The sequence below is a fragment of the Lissotriton helveticus genome, chromosome 4_1 (assembly GCF_964261635.1).
Source record: "Lissotriton helveticus chromosome 4_1, aLisHel1.1, whole genome shotgun sequence".
Classification (NCBI taxonomy): Eukaryota; Metazoa; Chordata; class Amphibia; order Caudata; family Salamandridae; genus Lissotriton; species Lissotriton helveticus.
This window is the reverse complement of record NC_136063.1, coordinates 235,520,696-235,543,295: the sequence shown is the minus strand read 5'-3', so window position 1 is coordinate 235,543,295 and position 22,600 is coordinate 235,520,696. Positions and strand designations below refer to the sequence as shown.

At 41.6% G+C, this 22,600-nt stretch overlaps 1 long non-coding RNA gene across 1 annotated transcript in view; it reads right to left on the bottom strand.

Moving 5' to 3' along the window:
* Positions 1-13,955: 13,955 nt before the first annotated feature.
* The window catches only part of LOC144828494 (uncharacterized), a 51,002-nt gene continuing 42,357 nt past the window's right edge, over positions 13,956-22,600 (bottom strand). The window contains exon 3 of the long non-coding RNA XR_013610453.1: positions 13,956-16,262. This is a non-coding gene — a long non-coding RNA (uncharacterized LOC144828494). The remainder of the gene's footprint in view (positions 16,263-22,600) is intronic.

Below are 22,600 nucleotides of genomic sequence, written 5' to 3'. Positions count from 1 at the left end.
ATCTATCTAGAACTAGTCATAGACATTCACAGGAACAGACTATGAATCTCAACACACCACATCATATGGTGGCACAGTATGCCCCTCAATCTAGATATTCACAGGAACAAACTATGAAACTCAACATACCACATCATATGGTGGCCACAGTATGCCACTCAATCAAGGAATTCAGGCCCTTATCAACTGTGTCACACAACCAGATCCATTTATTTTCCCTTAGGGTAAGTAGACGATCCACATTATGGTAACGTTTATTACTCCTAATTACGTCAATAACAAACCATTGCATTTCATTAGGCAAATGTGATTGCTGTTGGTAACTTTCTACCAAAGGAGCAGTTGTAACATTGCATCTTATACGGGACTGATGCTGTAATACCCGTTTTTTTACTTCGTGTTTGGTTTTGCCTATATATGATACCATGCACGGGCATTGTATACAATAAATAACATTTTTGGTGTTACAGTTTGAATGGTGAAACAATTTAATATCTTTTTCATTCACCTTACAGCTTTTCAATGATTTCGTAGTAGCACATGCCGCACAGTTACCGCAAGGGTAATGCCCCGTCACTGGTGGCAACCCCCACTGTGATTGTATCGTGTTAGACACTGGCTCCTTATAGGCTTTCACCAAGAAATCTCTTATGTTCCTGCCTCTTTTGAATGCAAACCGAGGTTGCGTCAAATGGGGTTCCACTTTCCTAATCAAATGCCAATTCTTGTTAGTGATCGTCCTGATCTGATGTGACTCGGAACCAAACGTAGTGACACATGTGAGGGGCTTAGTACCAAATCCACTCTCATCAGTGTTTTCATTTTTTGTTAATAGCGCTTCTCGATTATAGTACCAAGCGCGCTTCATTGCCGGTTTCACTAATCTACAAGGATATGCCCGCATCACCAATTTAGATTGTAGGATTCTTGCCTCACGAAAATAATCATCCTTCTTGGTGCAGTTGCGGCGAAGGCGCAAAAAACTGCCCAAAGGGGAGATTATCGCGTAAACTACGCAGATGATGGCTATCATTTTTTAAAAGAGTGTTCCTTGATGTGGGTTTCGTATAAAGACTCATAGCTAAGGTATTGTGGTCATTGTAAATGGACAAATCTAGAAAGTTAATGGTGGATCTATTACTTTCAAGTGTAAATCGTAGATTACTGTCCTGTTGGTTCAGCCATTCATGAAAGCTTTTCAAAGCTTCTTCCGTACCATATCAGACTAGGCAAACGTCATCAATGTACCGGAGATAGTGACGTAAATTATCAAGGTAGGGGTTATTGTTATAAATCACCCTCTCCTCGAAGGCTGCCACATACAGGTTTGCTATATCTGGCGCAAAAATGGCGCCCATGGCCACTCCTTTGAGTTGGCCATAGAAATCTGCCCCAAATATAAAATAGTTCTCATTTAGGGCAATTCTCGCACATCGGACAATAAAATCCGTAGGGGCCTGGTGTGGACGTGTCCGTGTTTCAAGGATGTCACTGATTATTGAAAGAGCATCCTCTTGCGGGATGCTTGTGTATAAGCTATTAATATCCATCGTGACTAAAATGTCACTAACTGGATCGAATGGTTGGCCTTCAAGCTTCACAATCACATCTCTACTGTCTTGAGTGTAAGCTCTGGTTAGAGGGACGAAAGGTTTTATAAAGTGATCAACGTATTCCGCTAATGGTCAAGGGAGTGGCCATGGGCGCCATTTTTGCGCCAGATATAGCAAACCTGTATGTGGCAGCCTTCGAGGAGAGGGTGATTTATAACAATAACCCCTACCTTGATAATTTACGTCACTATCTCCGGTACATTGATGACGTTTGCCTAGTCTGGAATGGTACGGAAGAAGCTTTGAAAAGCTTTCATGAATGGCTGAACCAACAGGACAGTAATCTACAATTTACACTTGAAAGTAATAGATCCACCATTAACTTTCTAGATTTGTCCATTTACAATGACCACAATACCTTAGCTACGAGTCTTTATACGAAACGCACATCAAGGAACACTCTTTTAAAATATGATAGCCATCATCCGTGTAGTTTACACGATAATCTCCCCTTTGGGCAGTTTTTGCGCCTTCGGCGCAACTGCACCAAGAAGGATGATTATTTTCGTGAGGCAAGAATCCTACAGTCTAAATTGGTGATGCGGGCATATCCTTGTAGATTAGTGAAACAGGCAATGAAGCGCGCTTGGTACTATAATCGAGAAGCACTATTAACAAAAAATGAAAACACTGATGAGAGTGGATTTGGTACTAAGCCCCTCATGTGTCACTACGTTTGGTTCCGAGTCACATCAGATCAGGACGATCATTAACAAGAATTGGCATTTGATTAGGAAAGTGGAACCCCCATTTGACGCAACCTCGGTTTGCATTCAAAAGAGGCAGGAACATAAGAGATTTCTTGGTGAAAGCCTATAAGGAGCCAGTGTCTAACACGATACAATCACAGTGGGGGTTGCCACCAGTGACGGGGCATTACCCTTGCAGTAACTGTGCGGCATGTGCTACTACGAAATCATTGAAAAGCTGTAAGGTGAATGAAAAAGATATTAAATTGTTTCACCATTCAAACTGTAACACCAAAAATGTTATTTATTGTATACAATGCCTGTGCATGTTATCATATATAGGCAAAACCAAACACGAAGTAAAAAAACGGGTATTACAGCATCAGTCCCGTATAAGATGCAATGTTACAACTGCTCCTTTGGTAGAACATTACCAACAGCAATCACATTTGCCTAATGAAATGCAATGGTTTGTTATTGACGTAATTACCCTAAGGTAAAAAAAATGGATCTGGATGTGTGACACAGTTGATAAGGGCCTGAATTCCTTGATTGAGTGGCATACTGTGGCCACCATATGATGTGGTGTGGTGAGATTCATAGTCTGTTCCTGTGAATGTCTAGGACTAGTTCTAGATGCTTGTGAACGGGGATCCGTTCCAAGATGGCCGCCTAGTTGATGGTGATATTATTCAGGACTTTTTTACACGTTACATGACAACCTCTGTAGATGTTTACTGGTACGCCCCCATTCATGGTTTACACCAGCCTGTTGACATGCAGATAGTTTTATGAGCCGTGTTAAGTGTGACTTCGTGCTTCCCGATAAATTAGATTGTGACGTCTAGAGGGATGCGTGTGAGCGGGGACCCGCTCTAAGATGTCCAGCTAGTTTATAAAGAGAGCATTCAGTTGTCTTAAGATAACCGAGGCATACATCCATTGGTGCGCATTAATTAATTATTATGGCTTTCGACCGGGTGTTTACTAGCTGAAGTATTTTCTAGCTTTACTAATATGGCGCTATTTATACACACATGACGCCATCACGCATTCGCCGTATATATGCGGAAGGAGCGGAAGCGGTGGCTCGGACGAGTCAGTCGAGTGAGCAGTAACGGAGAGGCTCTCAGGGCGTTATTAAGTAAGTACCATAACCGGTCCTGTTGTGGATGTTTACAATGAGGTTAGGGGGGGTTTATGAGTGTATTCACATAGAACGCGCTGTACCTGACGTTAACGGGGGTGTGTACATTGATTTGTAGGTAACGTGAAAAGCTCCTCTGATTGGGTGGCTTTTGGATTCCGACGACCGGGACGTTTTTGATGTTGATGCTTTGACTTCCTCTGTAAGTGCTGATTTTTAAGTGCTGTTCACTGTTTAAAACGCTGTAGAAGTTTGATAAGGTAGAGAGGGGCAACATGTCGTTGTTAATGAGCTGTTGCCGGTTTCTTTCTTTTTCATTAGAAAACTAGAGAATAGTGTTTCAAGAGTTTTTCAAGTATCAGGACCTCCGGCTGGAGGTCATTTGGTGAGAATGTATTTGATTTGTAAATTCTGACTCTAAGGTAGTAGGCACATTAGTGTTGGTTTATGATTGGTGGTGGTAGAATTATTGTGTACACTGAGGGTATTACTTTGGTAGTAGGCACATATTTATAGGTTGCCTTTGGTGGTGGCTGATCTATACTGCACATGTAAGGTGTGGGTCAACGGTCCATTTTTCCTTGGGTTAAGTAGACGATACTGGTTTTGCAAGGATATCATTGTATTTATATGTATATATACATTTATTTTTAGATTTATATGTGCAACGTATGGTCCTGATGATGGTCCTATGGATTTTGTAAACCACCGGGGACCGAAACGTCGACGCTTGACATCTTTTTGCTTTTGGATGTATCATCATTTGAATTTCTATTGATTGTAGTATGGAAAGTAATTTCTAGATCATATTATTGGTTTTTTTCCATGTCATCAGCAAAAGTTGTCATATACTACTGTTAATTGATTTTACAAATTTAGTAGTATTTTCTGTTGCCATATTATACAGTGTGTGTGAAGACAAAACGTTTTTATATTAGAAAAATAAAGAACAGTCTAATCCTGTTTTTTCCTTGCTCTTATGAAATTATTGACCGCTGAGGCGGCAAACTAACGATTCAAAAATCAATGGTGTGAACGATTCCTACAGGGACATTTTGTATTATGTTGTGAATTTCTTTCAGAGGACACGGAGCTTTAATTTTGGGGCGCACTCCACATAGGAATGGCATGAAATAGAATCTTTATTCCACCTATTAGATTGCTGTACAAGGCTGGGGCTCGTTTTAGATCCCACTCTCTTGCATATATTTCCCCGATATATCCGGTATGAAGGAAGAAAAGGCTGCTTTAATCACCTAGTCCCTGCAGGACACTTACCCAACTGTATGTAATCCTCACTCAGTATTGTAACATCATAAACCCTGTCTGGAGGATTCAAATGTATATCTGGGGCCTTGATCTGTACATATTCTTTAGTCGGTTTCTCCACAAGCAACTCTTCTACTGCTTCTAGAAGCTCCCAAATCCACTAACACCAACTGGGATCTTATGGTTAAGGTCAAACAGGCAATGCGCCAATGAGGTGGTGTGACAATTTTCCCAGAGCTAAAGAAGCCCTCTTCAGCAGATCCTGTGCTTACAATTTTATTCTATGTAAAAAGTTACCCACTCCAACACAGTTAAATCAGTTTGTCAAATCATGTTGCCTTACTTCAAGGAATTCTGGCAGTTATATCCGATCACAGATCCCAATTTATAGCATGATTGTTTCAAGAATGGTGCTCAGCCCTCAAGATAGCTCTGGTATTATCCACAAGTTATCACCTTAAGTCCACCGCACAGACCGAGCACATGAACCAGATCTTGAAACAGTATTTAAGGTGCGATTTATTGAATATGAATTGTTCTTGGCTGGATGCAGAAGTGGCCTATATCAATACTCCGTATACATCAACAGGGTTTTCACCATTCTTTCGGAGCTATGGATACCACCCCAGACTGCTGACTGACAATCCAAAAAAATCTCAAGTTCCAGCTGCAACAGAAAAGGTTCACAAAATGCAAGTGTTCTTCAGCAAAATTAGAAAGACAACAGTAGCTGCTAGAAACAAGCTGATGGACATCTGCAAAAAGGACCAGAGTATCAATTGTGTGTCTCAACACATTTTCATTAAAAGAATTCAGGGGAATTTCCTCCCAGATATATTGGTCTATATGAAGTGCTGATAATAATTAAACTAGACCTCACTTCTGTTGTATATCTTAACAGCCGATCGCTCTCCAAGCATCAACTCGAGGTTGTCCAACTACTGGACAGCAGCAATGTTGATATCCTTCTTCTCTCTGAGACTTAGTTCACAGATGACTCCACCCCCGATCTCCTGGCAGCCATTCCCTCAGGCTATTACATCCTACAATCTAACAGGGGGACGGGCAGAACGGGTGGTGGGGTTGCTGCTATCATACGCTCCCAATTCCACTTCACTGAATTAGTAACCATTTCAATACCAAACACTGATATCCTCACGTTAAAATTCACTTCCCCTCAATTGTCTTTCATATGTGTTCTTGCTTATCGTCCCCCTGACAATATGCCCTTATTCCCTTGAACTGCAAACAGCACATTTCAGTTGCGACCCACATTAAGGAACATACTCTCGACCAAGTATAGTCGGCTAATCTCGCCATCTCTCCACCCGCAGTCTACCCTTGTACTTGGTCGGACCACTTTTTTATTTCCTTCTCTTTAAATCTTACTTTACCCACCCGCTCCCCTCGTAAATTTTATGGCACGCAACTGGAAGCGAGCTGATATTTCTGTTTCATTCTATCCTGCTTAACACAACCCCCAGTGAATTTCCTCCAACAAGCTCCCAAACAGCCACCCTTGATAAATGGCTGATACAGGCTAGCGACGTGGATGCCCCGATAAGAGTTGTTAAAACCAAACGTCTGCATGACGCTCAGCGCTGGAATACTGACCAACTTAAACAGAACAAATTAGCTCTCAGACAAGCCGAGCGCAGCTGGAGACGCAACTACGATCCCTTATTAAAAATCACCTATATGGACCTACTAAAATTGTATAAAAATTCCATCCTCCTGGCCAAAACTTCCTATTTCTCACAGAAAATTCTCAGTTTAGCTTCCAAAACTAAGGACATTTTCTCAATCGTTAGAGAACTCTCTTTGCCTGACCGCATCACTGCGCAACCCCAACCTTCACAAGTTCTTTGTGATTCACTCAATTCATTTTTTATTGAGAAAATCTCTATCATTAAAAACAATATCCCTTCCCCTTCTCCCTCTAGCGTCTGCTCTTTACCTCCCATGAATCCCTGTTGTCTGTCCGAATTCCCCCCTATTTCCCTGACTGAATTCATCTCCCTGCTACACGTAGTCAGTTCTGGCTCCCCTAACGACTGCTGTCCCCCTCAAATTCTAAAAGCTGCTTTTCTGGCCTGCCCAGGCCCCCCCCCGGCTCTCCTTAATGATTCACTTGCTACAGGTACTGTCCCCGATGCTTTCAAACAAGCTGTCACTGTACCTATTCTTAAAAAACCTGGCACTGTTCCATCCGTTTCGAGCAATTACCGGCCTATTTCCCTCCTTCCCTATTTGGGGAAGGTCTTGGAAACTTATGTCACCCGATGCCTCAGCGCATTCATTGAGAAGTCCTCCTTTCTTGAAGACCAGCAGGCTGGGTTTAGACCAGCCCACTCAAACGAAGCTGTCATCGCGGCGGTGATGGATGCGTTGAGACTAGGTGCTGACAGGAACCTCACCCAGGCCCTGGTTCTATTAGATCTGTCTGCAGCTTTTGACAAGGTCGATCATGATATCTTGATCGACCGTGTCAGAAATGCAGGCATCCAGGGCCTGGCTTTAACCTGGATTACTTCTTTCTTATACCAACGCTCTCAATCGGTTCATTTATCCACTTTCTCTGCGCCCTTCTCTTCACTTTCCTGTGGTGTCCCTCAAGGTTCTGCTCTTTCGCCCCTTCTATTCAATCTCTATATGCAACCTCTTTTAGCTTCTCTCCGTCAGACTCCAGTAACCATTTTCAACTATGCAGATGACTTACAGCTAATTTTCCCCATCGACACCTCTACTGCCTCTCGTACCAACTTTCAGTCCACTATGCTTACCATCTCTGAGTGGATGCACTTCAGCCAGCTGAAGCTCAATCCCAGCAAGACAGAGCTTGTTTTGACAGGAGGGTCCTCCAACCCTTGGGACTCCAGTTTCTGGCCCCAATCTCTTGCCCCCCCCACCCTGTCCCGTCTATACCGTGAGGAGCCTCGGCGTGATCATCTCTAGCGATCTGTCTATGAGACCTCAAATCAACGCCGTCACTTCTGCATGCTTTTACCACCTGCGCAGAATTGGCAAAATCCGAAGGTTCCTCACCACAGAGGCTCTTGTACTTGTGATCACGGCCCTTGTCATCTCCCGTATCGACTATGCCAACTCCCTATATGTTGGGACCCCTGCTTACCATCTCCACCGGCTCCAGCTGGTGCAAAATCAGGCGGCTAGACTGGTTTTCCAACAGCCGAAACATCAACATGTCTCGCCCCTGTTGAGGAGACTGCACTGGCTCCCGGTAGCCTCTCGATGTATCTTCAAACTGGGATGCACTGTCTTTAAGTCACTTACTGGTCTTGTTCCTGCTTTCACTTCACGCAGCCTTAAGCGTCACATTCCCTCTAGGAATCTTCGATCCTCTACTCACAACCTTTTAACTATTCCTAGGTTCAAACGGAAAAAACATGGCGGCTCTTGTTTTTCTTTCCTTGCTCCCTCTATCTGGAACTCCCTTCCCGCCACCATCCGACTCTGTCCTGACTATATATGCTTTCGTAAACTCGTGAAAACCCATCTCTTCCAGCTGGCCTATAACTAACCCCCTATGTACTCCTCTCTGCTTTGTCTCTGAGCGCCATGAAACCAATTGGTGACCGTGCGCGGTACAAAATCTTTTAACATAACATAGACAATTATAGACTAGTAATGCCTCCTGCCTTGAAAACAAACCCAGTTTCCCTATTAAAATTAGCTATTACTCCCTTTCGCAATGTCCTCCAGTTTTGGTACAAGGTGTACCAGTATTTAAAGTGAGCATCATTTTGGACTCCAAAATACAAAAGGGGAAATTGTGATATCTAATTTCTTGGCTGAGTGGTACTAAACCTGGCAGATATTTGGCAGCCACCGGCAACCCCAGAACACGGTCTATCCCTGCTGACGAGGGGTGATACCCCGAAACACGTGGCCAGGGATGGCCAAGACAGCAAAGATAGCAGAGAATCGAAAGAAGATGCATCGCGGAACACGTAACTACATTTACCATAGTCCTTAGGGGCGATACCGCTGGTGTGCGACCCCACCCCCAATTGTAATGTTAAAGCTCCCTCGAGCAGTTGGCTGACGAGCCTGGGACCCCGCACCTGAGTGGTACTAAACCTGGCAGATATTTGGCAGCCACCGGCAACCCCAGAACACGGTCTATCCCTGCTGACGAGGGGTGAAACCCCGAAACACGTGGCCAGGGATGGCCAAGACAGCGAAGATAGCAGAGAATCGAAAGATGCAGCATCGCGGAACACGTAACTACATTTACCATAGTCCTTAGGGGCGAAACCGCTGGTGTGTGAGTAGTGTGCGACCCCACCCCCAATTGGCTGGGATATGGACCAGAAGAGTAATATTGAGAACCAGCTGAGATGGTTCATGCCCCTACCCCTAGTAAAAAGTTAACAATCTTGATCCCTTATGCCCAGACCCAGGAGAGCAGCAGAAGGAGGGAACACGGTCAGGAAAGACAAAGGAACACCTTCTACTACAGGAGACTCATTCTAAGAGCTTAATGATTATACAATTAGTGAGTGTGTATAAGGTATGGGGTGCTTTCTGCGGTGAAAGCCTATGTGGCAAAAGTCACTGTGACTTTTGGTGAAAATAGCATTGGCTGAAATATGGCTGTGTTTACAGAAATGTCTCACCAACCATTGGCAGCAGCCATCTTAAGTGTGGGTCTGGCTAAAAATAGAGGCAAACCCCAAATCATGCCGCTCATTATTCTTCTGCTTTCATGGCGGAAGGAGTTGGCCTGTGGCACTCCATTGAAAAAGGACATCAGCTGGAGAACTGTGTTCACCTGTGCAGCAAGAGTTGTGAAAGAGTGTCTGGAAGCTTTTAGAAGAAGTTTTGTTTCTACATACTGGCAAGAACTTGAATGAGACTGGCAATGCTGTGAGGGCATTTTATTTTTCAACACTGTGGATACTTGGGTGTGAGAGGGTAACTCTCAGAGTTGTGTGATGATTATTTGAAAGTTCAGTTAGCAAGAATTCATTATTCTGGTGGGAAAAGAACGGATCTTTACTTCTGTGTGAAGAAACTCCTACAGCCCATTTGGTTACTCAGGGCAAAGGTTTAAAAAAAAAAACTGCTTTGATCGTGAGGAACAGTGAAATGTGCTCATTGCAAGCTCTATTTTAAGGGCCAATCGAGACAGAATTCTAAAGAGAATTGTAAGCATTCCTGTCAAGATCAATCTAGTATGCCATTGTTGTTCTTCGTGGGGCTTTAGCCAGCGTAAATTATGGAGAAGTTTTGATTTTCTTGTGTCAACTATAGGCTATAGTCAAGTTAATTTCAGAATATTAACCTTTTCCCTTGAAGACTGATCCTTTGACAGAAAGAGCAGCAGGATACATGCAGACATTTTTATATGCCCATCCGGATTTTGTCAGGACCAAACAAGGTCCCTGGTGTGTTCTATGGTTAACGAAACACTGTTTCAAAAGTATTACTATTAGTTGCTTCTAACTTAAAATGCATCCATTCATTCCTGTTCGGTCCTCACAAAAGCAGGTTGACCTGGATGGGCATATTTTTTTTAAAAAGTCTATAACATGTAGACCATACCCTTAGATGTGAGATTACTAATTAACTTCACTAACATCTACTACTTTTTTATCCTTGCCAAAGGACCTGAAGAATACAATTTCAGGAATGGGGTAATCATTTGGGCAATTTTAACACGTAGCCTCATGGATCCTCTATTGAGATAAATATCTAATTAGCTCCCTCTAGTATGGATGTTGAACCCGTCCTGATGTACTACTTGTACTTATATTCTGGACGAGGACTTTATCATGAAGCATACCACAGTAATATTGTGGAAGCGAGCCCTTTTAAAAAAGAAAAAAAACAGCATCTTTTTTAAGGGATACAGACACCAGTTACAACTAGTAACCTTGATTATAATATATTGTCTCTGCAAGTCAGACTGTCAGAATCTGATCCAATTTCATGAGTGGGCTACCGCCAAGTTAACTTTATATTATTAAATAATACCCAGGCAAGCAATAAGGGAAGGGATTCTTAACTAACCTGAATTGTCCGTGAAGTTGCAGTTGTATTTCTGGGCTCTGCCTCAGGGTTGTGAGATGAAGTAATTCTCTAGGAAACAGTATTGATTTCATCTGTCTTCTGAAGAATGTATTCTCTTGAATGGTTTCAATCCTGGCTGGTTGTAGGCCCCATAGATTGGTGACTTATATTGAAAAAGCTGTGCCTCCCAAGTATTTATTTTTTATTTTTAAGTAAGGTGGTATGATGACCTTTGGAGCAAACTGAGGGTTTGTATTGCTTGAATTTAACTTGTGGGTATAGTGGTTCTTTTCCTTGGGAGACACAGTGAACAATGTACCATTTCTTTAATATTACTCTTCTAGCTATTGGTAGCCAGTAACGGTATTGCAGGATTGTAGACCTGTGTTCTCTTGGGTGAAGGTGGAAGAGTACTCCAGCTTTTTGGATTGGTTATATTTTGCATAGGATGAAACAGGGTGCACCAATGCATGGTGATTGGATAATAGAGGAGCTGTGATGGACTCTTGAGGGACACCACAGTGTTGGGTGTGAGGAACGGATGTGAAACATGATTGGTAAATCTGTTTGTTATGAGGTGCTCAGTGTCAAACTATGCCGATTGGTCCAGAAGCAACAGAGTAGCTGTTCCATTCTTGTACACCGAGTTTTAGATCATCCCAATAGATCTGATGGCTAACTCTTCCTGGTCTGAAGCTGGATTGTAAGTCTGATATCAATTTATTTTCTTCTCTAAATGTTTAAAGTTGACCGAACACTGCAAAAATATTTTCTTGGAATGGGCCATCTGATATCGGTATGTAGTTTGCTGGGCGAGATGGGTCGAAGTTTTTCTTTCAGACAAGTGGTTTAAGATAGGAGCTATTCGGCTTGGGATGGGAATGAACCTATATCAAGGATTTGTTGAGTAAACTTCTAGCTACCTCCCCTGTATAGGCTGTGTGAAGGATATCTTTAAAGATTTTTTACAGTGATCCTAATGGCCTATTTAAGATAATATTGAAGAAATCATTTTCTGAGACAGTATTGAAAGTATGTAGTGGTGGAAGACGGGGAACAGCCATCACAACGCAACTTTTACTACGCGTTGCTATAACATCGCATGCGTTACATCGATGCGATGTTACAACACGTAGTAAAAATTATGCATACCATTACATCACATGCACTTTTACAACGCATGCGATGTAATGGCTATCCACGTCGTTGTGAGGAAACTGAGGCTGTTTCCTCAAACCAATGTGCACCGCCCCAGTAAGCAGGAACCAGGAGCAGAGATGGCGACGCTGGAGAGGAACCACAAGGAAAAAGGTAAGGCTGATTGTGCTTGGGTGGAGGTAGTGGTTTAGGGTAGTGTCGTATTGTTTTAGGGTTAAGGGTAGTGTAGGTAGTGGGAGTAGTGTGGGTAGTGGTTTAGGGTACGTTAGTGTCGTATTGTTTTAGGGTAGTGTAGGGGTGGGAAAGTGTTGTAGTGTCATAGTGCTGCCTTCAGGGCATGGTAGTCCAGACAATCCCAGGAGTCATGGCCATGCTCCATGTAGTAGAGGCAGACATCATGGGGGTCCGACACCGACATATCACGGTGGCACGACCCACTAGACTTAAAGCCGGGCATCCCTACGTGCACCAGGAGACCTGAAAAAAGTGGTAAAAAAATGACTGAGGTACGTGGTCAATCTGGATCTGCGCTTTTGGCGCGGTAAAAGAAAGAACTGATGTCAGCGTGCACGGTTGACGCCCAAGTACTCTGCGTGATGTCATCTCGGTGCCTACGACGCCAGTGACTGACGGGGAGCCGCAGGACGCCACCTGCTGGCACGCAGAGGTACAGCGAAGCAGAAAAACGTTCCGGATCCAGCCGGACGCCTGGGGATATTCCAAGGTAAGGAATCGATCACTAACGTGTCTCTTTCAGATAGCATGCGATGTAATGACATACATCTGTGGAAGATTGCTTTTGTCTTTCTATGGTGGTATTGTATGTTCTTAAGGAATGTTTTTAATTTTTTGAATCAATTCCATGGCGATGATGTCACCAAAGGCATGAGCTTGTGGCGTTTCTGTGTTTTGGCACTTTGAACTGCAGATTTCTTATAGCGACCTGTAGAGCTCCTCAGAAAGGTGGTCAACTTCAGTTATGTGTGTGGATTAGTGTTGTCTTTTTATGGTTCCAACAGCTTTTATGTAGGGTCTGTTATAGCGGCATAGCATGATTTTATCTTTTTCATTTCTTGATTTTCTGCACTTGCACTGTAGTATAGAAATTAAGTCTTGCAGCTGTTTGAGGACCAGGGACGGCACAGGCAGAGCAACTGTCTGAATTACATAAGGGATCTGAGGAAGAATCTTCATTTTAATTATTGCTATCCTGTCTAGCCCATAAGAATAACTTCAGGAGCCATTGCTGAAATTTCTTCAAATGCTCTGGATTAAGTGTTTTGTAGTTCAAAGTTACCATTTGTGCAATAGTGCATCTAATTTATAATCATCCCCAAGTATTTGATTGATTTTAAGTTCCACTGGATAGGTATGAGCTTATAGAGAGCCTCAGCTTGGTGGAGAAGTTGATGAATCAAGAGGGCCTCTGATCTGGAGATGTTAATTTGAAAGTTAGAGATCACCCTGACAGTGTCCAGCTCTTCTAGTACTGGTAGTATGAATAAGAGTGGTTTTGGGAGAGTGAGCATGGCCCCATCTGCAAAGTCAACTGAAAAACATCTTTTCCAATATGCACCCCCTAAATGTCATTCCTATGCCACACAGCACTAGCAAAGGGCTCTAGCATCAATGCAAATGTCGGTGGTAACATAGGACACCCTGTCTGATGACCCGCTCTATCCCCATGGGATGTGAGGATGTACTGTTTACCCTATCACTTTGTGATTGAGAGCTCACCATGACCCGGTTAAGAATGCAGAAACCATTCACATCCCAGAAACTGATCTGGAGTTAGAGAATGCAATTAGTAAGGAAAATACATCCTATTGAGGCATTTGTTCTAATTGCTTTACTTTTTATTTTTACATAAGAAAATATTCCATCTTCACATACTGCTACATATTTGTTCAGCCTTGAATATGTGTAAGTGAAAATAAACAGAAGATAAATTAGGAATAATGTCAAACTTTTAAAAACAATTTGCGCAAGTGTAATTACAATTCACAGAAACTGGAAAAACCACTTACTAGGCACAACAACAAAAGTGGTTTATTAGTTTAATGTGTACATTAAAGAACAGCATTTGCTACTCTGAGAATCAAGCCAAATTAAACATTCTTTCTCCATTACACTCTTAAAAAGCAGCACCTCAACTTGATCAAAAAAATGACAAATTACACATTAGAATGTTTCCACAATTTAACGATGGATGTCTTGTCAAACCAGTTTCAGTAAACATCCGCCTCCCAGCCATTGTATGTGTTAGAGCTGAGTGTAGGATGTTTACATAAACTAAGTATTGCTGTCGCAATTCTAGAACTGAATTGCATTTATCTTCTGGTGCTGCTCGCAATTCAAACTTGTACAATTACAAACTATGGGCAGATTTCTAATTAACAACATACTAATCTCGAAGCAACTTCTGACACGGCAGTCAAATCTGTTCATTCAGCACTGCCTACTGAACAGTTTACCTTCTGTACATACGGAGGAAATAGCATAGTAACTGCCAAACTTTTAAACAAATTGTGTAACTATCTGGTTTTTCAATTTAAGGTAGGGTCACAGTTCGGAGCAGGGGTGTTGAATTATTAAAAAAGGATATGTCGATTACTCTGGGATAAAGACAAAAAGGAAAGAAGCAGCAGCAAAAGTGACACTAGAATTGGAAAGCAATTTAACAAGTTAAACAATCTCATCAGAGGTTAATCCAAATTAAATCATTACATTAGTAGAATGTTAATTTTGTACAATACAAATGCTTAACATTAATATATACAAAAAGTAAAATAATCGCACACAAACAGCTCAGAAAACTGCTCATCCCAGTGCAACTTTCTTTTTGCACATTAAAAAAATCATGTTTACGGTTAATTTTACTTAAAGCATTGCTTTAGACATCAATTAATTGTGTAGAGTACAAATGCTTAACATTAATATATATACAAAAGGAAATTTTATATTTTACCGTAGATAGCCCACTTCCATTGAACCATCTCAGTAGACTGAGAATCAATCCCTTAGTAACTTTCTCCTTGCATCTGGTTGTTGGATGTAATGATTAAAGAGAGCATGTGAAGAAGCCTGAGTGACACAACTGGACAGACCTCTTCCTCCCCACCCATCCCATTAATACTTACCTCCATCCATCTAACAGCCCTCAGCGATGCAGTCAGAGCATAAGTTAGCAGGTAGAGAGCACAAACTACAGTACCGCCTACAGGCAGGGTACTATTAAGAACGTTACACCAATGAAGTGGGTAGACAGTAGCAAAAGTTGCAAAATAAGATCCTGCGAATGGCAATAGATAGTGTTCCTCCATATGGGGAACAAAAGCAAAGAGAGAGGGGCAGAATAGGAGAGCGCACAGGGCACATTTTGGACTTGTGTCTTCTACTTCATTACCAGATGTGACTGGTGCAGGTTCCTTTATAAAATTATTTCTGCAGATGGTCGATCCCAAAAATAAAAATAAATACCTGTAGCCATTTTACTATACATCACATCACTAATTTGAATTTTAAGTATTACATTTCCACAATAGATAAAAATGGCATTCAGCAACCTTTAGGGTGCAAGGGGGGATACTCAAATGACCACGAGATCGAATTTAATTCTGGATATCTAGTTTGACAAATTTTGTTAAAAAAGATTTAAAGTAAAACTACAAAAGGCCCAGGGTAATTCTACAAACGGCCCTATGACTAATGTATTCAACACTTAAATTCTTTCCATGTGGTACTTCAAGAAAGTAAATGGATTTCTACATTCATCCATGATTTGCCTGTCTAATATGATTAGTATTCTTAGGCGTGAACATATAATCTACAGTGTCAGATCAAACTACCTTTACCAAAAAGTAAAATAACTCATCCGCTACATGGCTTAACATCTATTATAAAGCCCCAACAGTCGTAAAACATGAAGTATCAGCCACACATTCAGCAATCCATCCTTTACACAAGTATTATATATCATACCCTACAGTGAAGTTGTTCATGTGGACAGGACTGTTCTAACCATAATTATGAGTTTAAAATTCATCCTAAAGTACTTTGTTTTACAGTCCTTTACATTCAAAAACATATCGAAGATGTACAGCTCCCCAGACATACAGTGCTCTAACTGGCTGGCCATCAAGTGTCGTCATCAGAGAAAGACTCTTCACAGAAGCTGATCATGTCAAGCCGGTGGCAGCAAACATCTGACTGAAAGCTACACAATTTACAGCTTCCAGTCGGGGATGTTTACAACGACAAGCAACCAAAAAGTGTTCCTTAGACCGTATTTATGAAGTGTTTCTATAGGTACTATGTGCAGACATGCAGTAGGTAAACAGTGGCATCCACCTATAAAACGAGAATAAAAAACAGTATGTTAAAAGTCATTTTATTTATCCTTTCCTGATTTAAGAGACTATTCTGAAACGGGAGCACAATACTGAATTAAAAAAGAGCAATGAGCTAATGCCATTAACAAGCTACAGCATTATTAATCAGACTATGAAATGCAAGGTGTGATCGGCAACAAGAAGAGGTGCGGCAGATGTCAGAACTAGTCAATAGGGCAGGCAGAACGATGGCGGTAGAATGAGAACCACAAGGACTGAGCAGAAGACATAGAAAGGAGTTTTAACAAGTTACTTACCTGTAACTCGAGCCCAAAATCTCTGTGCTGTACAAAAGAGCCCTTCAACTGGCCAACCTATTATGGTGGACTGTTGTGGCAGCGGCACTCCTATCTATTGACTACCATTATTTTAATTGATTTTATGGGTTTTAATCCACGTTGTACTTGCATTTTGTGTCTCCTTGTGTGGGATGTACGTTTGAAAGCATATGAGAGAGAAAGGTGTGGAATGTACTTCTCTGTTTTGGAGTGTAGTGTTACAAGCAGTGGTGCCCAAATGTGCATTATGTTGTACATTAGGAAGTTTTTACTATTGGCTTTGACATGCCCTCATACCATCTTGAATTCTGACTGTCTAGCTTGAGCTTTGGGCACACAACAGGCCCCCATGTTACTCATGTTATTTGGGTTATTCACATTCAAGATTGTTTTCTGTACTTTTGGAGAGGTTTTTATTGTCTCATGCTTCACTAAGATAAGGGGCTGGAACATGTAGGAGCGCAAAAGAGTATGTGAGGACTCCTTGGCGCAGAGGAGGTCTTCTCTGAAAACTTCTACTGCATTGAGATTATAAAACTGGGGTCTGTTGACTTGGAAAGCTCGATTTTGGTCCTGAAGGATGGACAGACATCTTTTTCCGTGTGGCAGTTCCGGTTTGCTGAGTCTCTTGACCCTAGCTGTTAATCCCCCAGCTTGGTGAAGGCTAGAGAAGTTATTGCATCCGGTGATGTATTTTCTCTGATTATAGGCATTGGGATATGCTAGTGTTTCTGTGTGTCTCAAAAAGTAGAGAGTTTCCCAGGGACCAGAAAGGACTGGGTATCAACAGTTTTAACAAAAGAGAATTCCTTTCTGTGTATTAGTCTTTCGATAAGTGACCAACAGGCCTACACGTATGGATCATTTGATATTACTTTATGCTTATAAAATTACTCAACATTAGTACGCCACACTAGAATATCATTTTTAGTTACTCTCAAAGTTTTATTTTTTTTTAAAATCTTTTAAAAAGAAAGACATTTATATTTATAAACTTTGTATTGAATTTTACACACTTTAAATCGTTAAAAAGGGTGCTCTGTTACACTTCTAACTGCTATCTAACAATTCCGAATTACGGTTTCTAATTCAGAGTCACACCAGGTTCAAATTTGTTTTTTGTGTATTCACATTCAATACATCAATACAAAACAATTCATGTACAATTAATAAGTCCCATTGTCGACGCGTTTCGGTGCGTAGGTTACATTTGTGGCACCTTCCTCAGGACAGACGAAATATTTAAAACAAAAGTTATTGCTTCTTTTTGAAGCATAGGGATTTCAGTTCTTGTATTGGATTTTCAGGACTTCTTTATTTCAATTTGGCGTAGCGCTTCTCGTCGTTCACACCAAAACCTTATTCAGTCATTGACTTTTCATAGGGATTTTATTTATCCCTTTAAAATATAGGCGTCTGTCAAAGCAGGTACTGTGTTTCAGTCTGGCCCTCAAGCATTTGGTAATATTACTGTGCCATGTGCATTCGATAATGTTACTGCGCCTATCACTTTATTGCTTAATGCTGACACTCAGGCTGTTTCTTTCTTGCACCCTCTCACGTGGTGTCTGGCAACCTTATTGAGATGAAAAGTTTTGCATTAGCCCGGAGTGCAGCTCTTGCTTTTCTTGTTCTGATCAGAAGCAGTCATAGCAGGAAGCGGTCGCAAGCATTTTACTTCACGCCGGCAACAAGAAGGTAGAGAGCAGATCGAATTAAAATCATCGCTCCAACCCAAGAGTTAAAGCTTCTCTGGCACAAGAAAAGCAAGAGCTGCACTCCGGGCTAATGCAAAACTTTTCATCTCAATAAGGTTGCCAGACACCACGTGAGAGGGTGCAAGAAAGAAACAGCCTGAGTGTCAGCATTAAGCAATAAAGTGATAGGCGCAGTAACATTATCGAATGCACATGGCACAGTAATATTACCAAATGCTTGAGGGCCAGACTGAAACACAGTACCTGCTTTGACAGACACCTATATTTTAAAGTGATAAATAAAATCCCTATGAAAAGTCAATGACTGAATAAGGTTTTGGTGTGAACGACGAGAAGCGCTACGCCAAATTGAAATAAAGAAGTCCTGAAAATCCAATACAAGGACTGAAATCCCTATGCTTCAAAAAGAAGCAATAACTTTGGTTTTAAATATTTCGTCTGTCCTGAGGAAGGTGCCACAAATGTAACCTACGCACCGAAACGCGTCGACAATGGGACTTATTAATTGTACATGAATTGTTTTGTATTGATGTATTGAATGTGAATACACAAAAAAAAATTTTGAACCTGGTGTGACTGAATTAGAAACCGTAATTCGGAATTGTTAGATAGCAGTTAGAAGTGTAACAGAGCACCCTTTTTAACGATTTAAAGTGTGTAAAATTCAATACAAAGTTTATAAATATAAATGTCTTTCTTTTTAAAAGATTTAAAAAAAATAAAACTTTGAGAGTAACTAAAAATGATATTCTAGTGTGGCGTACTAATGTTGAGTAATTTTATAAGCATAAAGTAATATCAAATGATCCATACGTGTAGGCCTGTTGGTCACTTATCGAAAGACTAATACACAGAAAGGAATTCTCTTTTGTTAAAAGTGTTTGTGTGCACATTCAAGTCTCCAGTGGTCATAATCATGATGTATTCTGTGTATAAATCTTTATATCTTTTCATGCGTTCGTTTGAATCCTAATTTGGATTTAACAGTGCCTATTTCTTGCAGTGGACATACAGTATTATTATCACCATTATCCTTTTGTATTTTATCCCATGCATTTAACACTTGCATTTGATAAAACGGTTGCATTTGTAAATGTGTTATATATATATATATATATATATATATATATATATATATATATATATACACATACACACATACATATATATATATATATATAGATACATACACACAAAAAAGGAGAACGCTGGGAAGTTCTCAAGTTTAGGTGGAAAGCATAGTCCTATGCTTAAAGACTGCTGTAGAAATGGCAAAAGACTTTGTCCTTTTCTATCCCGGCGTGGATGGCACTGTGCTGATCCTATGCTTAAAGGCTTTGATAGAAAAACAGACATTTGAGGTGAGCAGATCTAGAGTGTTGCTGGTGTTGAGAGTGCTCTAGCAGGAGCTGCTTTCAACCTAAACTTGAGAACTACCCAGAGTTCTCTCCTCTTTTGCATAATTTATGCGTCACTATCTCTGAAAGGGTTGTGTGTATATATGTTCGCGCTGGGCAGGATATGCATTTCATCCTGTCCCCGCTTAGATGACACCAGGCACGTGAAGGTTGAGACGGTAGGAGACAAGAGGGAACGGTTGGTTCTACGGCGGCAGAGTTGGGAGTCTATTCCTTACCAACACAGCATTTTGCTATCCCCACGCAACCATTACCAGCAATGAACACATGAACTGCATTCTGGGACTAGTAGTCGCGGTGCATGATGCAACTTACTATGGATAATTGCGATTGGCATTTGGGCCAGAAGGGGTGGAGTAATGCAGGACTAAAAAGGTGGGGCGTGGTATTTGTATCAGAGAAATGTGCCACCACCTGAAGCAGTTACACCCGCGGCGCTGAAGAAGGCTAAACCTAAGCCGAAATGCATTCGCTTTTAAGTGGGTGACAAGGAAGTCTCCTACCTGCTTGAATGGAATAAATGCTGTTTCCACCTGTACTCCGTTGTTGGCCTCTTCACTCTCGCCGTTGGAGGGGGTGATGGATCGATATATATATATATATATATATATATATCTGCCTTGAAGCTCGAGTCAGTGCCTCTGAAGAAGTAGCAATACGAAACGCGTCAGGCTGACTCATTGAATTTGCTGTTTTTGCATCCATTTCGCAAGCTGCGCTCCTTACAAAGAATTAAATGCTGAAACCTTCACCTTGCTCGTGGGCCCCTCTTTCTTCCAGGCAAACTAGTTTTGGATATAGGCGATATCAGCCCGCGCCACTGCTGATGACGGGCCGCAGCGGGGTTCGCCTAACCCATATAAATCCAACAAACAGTCTATAACTTTTCAAAAGACAACAAGCTGAGGCCCAATGCATCCAATGTGAGATTTAATGGCAGAAATACCCAACGCGTATCCCAGCAGGCTAACGCTTTGGGTATTACTGCCATTAAATCTCACCTTGGATGCATTGGGCCTCAGCTTGTTATCTTTTGAAAAGTTATAGACGACGGTCTGCTGGATATATGGTGAGGGGACATCACCTGAAGACTGCAACTTGCTGGAGAAACTGAGGGTCTGCCTAAATGGCTAGAAACCATGTTGTGTGCTCATTGAGGGCAAGCGAGAGTCACAACCAAGAGTGCCAGATTGATGTTCCCACAGGGTAACGACATTGATTCTTATAGCAGTTGAACAGGTAACGCAGGGCTAAACCCAATCAAACTGTGCCTAATACACACAAAGGTAATGTTACTGTTTACTGTAAGTTTTGACTGCAGAGCTATAACCTTTGCCACAATGACCTCGATGGCCCCTAAGGCAATGGAACTAATCTACAGGCTAACATTTGTGGTCACTGCTACCGATATGCACCTATGCCTACTCTATGGCTATTCCTGTATCTTTTCAAAGTTCCCCTAAATGAGGAAACTTCTCAGAGGGCAACAAGGGGGTGGGGGGGGCTGAAGTCACCCTTGGGGTGTGTATTTATTTTTTTGCTGCATGAATAAAGTACTTTTGTCAACTAAAAGATAACCACTGGGGTGGACATTGTGTCTGTTGGTTGACTGGTGAGTTCTGAGGTCTTATCCCCCACACTACTTACCCAAAAATCCTTTGACTGCTTGACCTCCCTACTGCAGAATTGTACTTGACCCACTTTGCAGAGCCAAAGTAGGACAGCACCCAGGGCCCAGTAGCAGCTAAAGCTATATGCCCTGCCACCCTTCCTCCCCGCCCCAGCCCAAAAACTGGGTCTGACAAATTGCGGCAAGCAGTATAGGATCTGCAACTTCTAGTTACAACTTTCTTTAACAGATGTTTAGCCCAAGTACAGCTTCACCTGTACAATACAAAGGTAGATACAATGTTGGTGGGAGTAGGCAGAGACCTGCCCATAAATCAATTAACGCATTTGTTTGGAGAGACAAGAGAGGTGGAGGGCACATAGAAACAATGATAAGTAGATCCATGTATGGTTTTGTTAAGGACCAGTCAGAGCAGCAGGGAGGAATCTGTGATGGACTATGGGAAGGTTACCATGATAGGAAGGAGGGGAGGAGGGAGTGCTGTGGAAGGAGGCTCCTTGGCAAAAGTTTTCCCGCGACACACCCGGAGTTGCCCACACATTTAGTTTCTATGGATTTCCTGAGAAAACCTACCATCTCACCAATTTCACTGGTGTTTTTCAGAAACTATCTGTTGTTCAAAGACACATCTGGTGTTCAAGCATTCATGGATGACATCTTGATTTATGCAACAACCCAGGAAGAAGAAATTGTCTTAAGTATTACTTGAAGATATTCATTGGTCTAAGTGAGTATTATGATTTGGTAATGGGTATGCTTTGTTGATGGAACAATTGAAGAACCTGGTATGAAAGAGAGAAACATCCGTTTGGGCAGAACGAGTACGTTTTTGACAGTGACCGCTTTGCAATCCATTACGGATGGTGTGATGTCAAGTAAAAATATGAGTGCTGTTGGCGTGGGAGCTGTTCTTTGTCAGTGGGTTAATGGACAGGAAGATAAAATAGCACTTATATAATTTCTATCATTTCTAGCATTTACATGATACACTTTGAAAGAAGCTGAGAAACGGCGTTTGAGGATTTGATAAATTATGGCCATACTTCTGGGGTTCTTCGTTTAAAAAAAATTCTTTTAAACCTTTGAGTCATTCAGTGGATTACAATGCCACAGTAAAAGCTGCTTCTAAAAGTATTAGATCAGTTTTTTAGGTAAACAAGTACAATTTTGCAGTTGGATACAGTTCAGGTGGTAAATCTGTAAGGGCAAAGTGTTTCACCCGATTTCAGAAGACTGTGGATTCAAGGAAGAGT